Here is a 3,106-nt window from a genome sequence, read left to right on the forward strand (position 1 = left end):
TTGAGCGGATTCTAATTTATCATATGTTGTATTTCAGAGGTTGATCATGGTGAGGACACGTCATATACCGGAGGGTTCGGGGCTAGTGATGAGGAGATCCGACAGATCATTCATGAGGAGGTGGTTGCGGTCATCAGGGCAGAGATACCAGAGATGTTTGGGTCTATTAAGACCGTGCTGATTGAGACTTTTGACGAGCGTTATGCTGCTCTTTTTGAGACTGCTGTTGCGGCGGCCACCGCAGCTGTTGCTGCTGCTAGGCCGCAGGGTGGTGACGCGTTGCTGTTCTGGAAGTTCAGCAACACGAAACCACCGAATTTTGATGGGACTCAGGACCCGGTGGCGGCTATGAGATGGATTTCTGACATAGAGGGGTGTTTCTTCACTTGCTCATCTCCTGAGCATTTGAGAGTACGGTTCGCGCTGAACTAGCTTCGCTTGGGAGCGAAGGACTGGTGGAAGTTAGTCACAACACACTTTTCGCCTGCTGAGCTTGTGGTAGTGACCTGGGAGAGGTTCACTGCCATGTTCCGAGATGAGTACGTTCCCCAGGTGGAGAGGGAGCGTTTGGCCCAGGAGTTTCTGACCCTCAAGCAGGGCACTGAGTCTGTTACGGTGATTACCAGGATGTTTCACGAGAGGGCGATGTTCTGCCCTGAGCATGTGTCCACTGAGTAGGCACGTTTGAGCCGGTATTTGAGTATCTTGAGGCGAGACATTCAGGAGTTCATGGCGAACTCCTCATACCGGACATTTGTTGAGCTTCAGGCAAATTCCCAGAAGAGGGAGATTGAGTTGGAGACTCAAGCTAGGGAGGAGGCTGAGTCTCAAGGGAGGGATCGGCGATCGACACAATTCCAGCCGGTAGCCAAGCAGGCCAAGCCCGCTGATCCCAAATCAGGGAGCCAGAAGGGCCGCACTTGTGGAAAGTGCAGCAAGGGTCATGATGGAGCGTGTAGAGCTGTATCTTGCTACAAATGTGGCAAGGAGGGGCATATGGCCAAGGACTTCCCCAAGGGGTTTGCAGTATGTTTTCACTGCAACCAGACCGGACACCGGAAGGCGGAGTGTCCGCAGTTGCAAGGATCAGCTCAGGGAGCACTTCAGGGATCTGCCCCTGCCGCCATCAGAGCTACCGGGAGTCGGCCAGTGAAGGCCGATCTACCGAGGGCACGTGGGAGAGTGTTTCAGTTGACCGCGGAGGAGGTCCGCGCAGTGCCCGATGTCGTGGCTGGTATGTATTCTTTCGTGTATTTATTGTAATGTTGAAATATCATGCTTATATTATGTTATGCGTATGTACTTTTCTTGTGAATTTTGTACCTGCCTTGGTATTATTTGACTCGGGTGCGAGTCGGTCTTTTGTATCTTTGGCTTTTAGTCAGCATATCAGTGTTAGTCGCGAGGCGCTGAGTCGGCCTTTGAGAGTTTCCATAGCTGACGAGAAGGCGATATATGACACGGAGGTGATCCGTGGGTGCGTGCTCGAGATTTTCGGCGTTGAGTTCCCGATTGATTTGGTTCCTATTGCCATGGGGGATGTTTGTGTTATTGTGGGCATGGACTGGTTGAGCAGGTTCGATGCGGTTATCGACTGCGAGCGACAGCTAGTGACCATACGAGACCCTAGTGGGGGAGTTCTTACAGTGTACGGAGAGGGTACCCGTTCTGGATCAGCGTTTTGTTCGGCCGCTAGGGTGAGGCAGTGTCTACAGCAGGGCTGTAAGGGTTTTGTGGCGTTCGTGTCAGATACGCGGGTTGATTCCATGAGGCCTAGGTCAATGGAGGAGGTTCCTATAGTGCGGGAGTTCCTGGATGTCTTTCCAGAGGAGTTGTCGGGTGTGCCTCCCGTGAGGCAAGTAGATTTCGGTATCGATTTGGTCCCGGGGGTCGCGCCTATCGCTAAGGTGCCTTATCATCTTGCACCTCCAGAGATTCAAGAGTTATCCTCGCAGCTTCAGGAGCTGCTAGGGAAAGGTTTTATTCGACCGAGGAGCTCGCCGTGGGGAGCGCCTATTCTGTTTGTTAAGAAGAATGATGGTTCACACCGGATGTGCATTGATTACCGGGAGTTGAACAAGCTGACGGTCAAGAACCGTTACCCGTTGCCAAGGATTGACGATTTGTTTGACCAGTTGCAGGGAGCATCTTGGTTCTCCAAGATCGATTTGAGGTCTGGATACCATCAGGTGAGGGTGAGAGATGAGGACGTCCAGAAGACAGCGTTTAGGACGCGTTATGGGCATTATGAGTTTGTGGTGATGCCTTTCGGACTCACCAATGCTCCGGCAGTGTTCATGGATCTCATGAACCGGGTGTGCAGGCCGATGCTGGATCGATCGGTGATCGTATTTATTGATGACATTTTAGTATATTCAAGATCTAGGGAGCAGCATGAGGATCATTTGAGGGAGATCCTCGGAGTTCTGAGATCGGAGAGGCTTTATGCCAAATTCTCCAAGTGTGATTTCTGGTTGCGAGAGGTCCAGTTCCTAGGACATCTTGTTAACCAGGATGGGATATTGGTTGATCCGGCCAAAGTGGAGGCAGTGATGAGTTGGGAGGTGCCGAGGTCACCCTCCGAGATCAGGAGTTTTCTAGGGTTGGCCGGTTATTATCAGAGATTTCTCTAAGGTCGCAGTGCCACTCACTAGGTTGACCCGGAAGGGTGTTGCTTTTTCATGGGACCCCGAGCAGCAGGCCTCCTTTAAGACGCTTCGCCAAAGCTTATGCGAGGCCCCGGTGTTAGCCCTCCCGGAGGGAATGGAGGTCTTTGTTGTATACTGTGATGCATCGATTTTGGGGTTGGGAGCGGTGCTGATGCAGAGAGGGCATGTGATAGCGTATGCATCGAGGCAGTGGAAGCCTCATGAGTCGAGGTATCCCACCCATGACCTAGAGTTGGGGGCAGTGGTGTTTGCCCTCAAGATTTGGCGCCATTATTTTTATGGGGTTCGGTGTACGATATACACGGACCATAAGAGTCTGAAATATTTGATGGATCAGCCCAACCTAAATATGCGGCAGAGGAGGTGGTTGGATGTGGTTAAGGATTACGATTGTGAGATTCTGTACCATCCGGGCAAGGCTAATGTGGTAGTCGACG

This window comes from Lactuca saligna, chromosome 6 (assembly GCF_052625555.1).
Source record: "Lactuca saligna cultivar CGN05327 chromosome 6, ASM5262555v1, whole genome shotgun sequence".
NCBI lineage: Eukaryota > Viridiplantae > Streptophyta > Magnoliopsida > Asterales > Asteraceae > Lactuca > Lactuca saligna.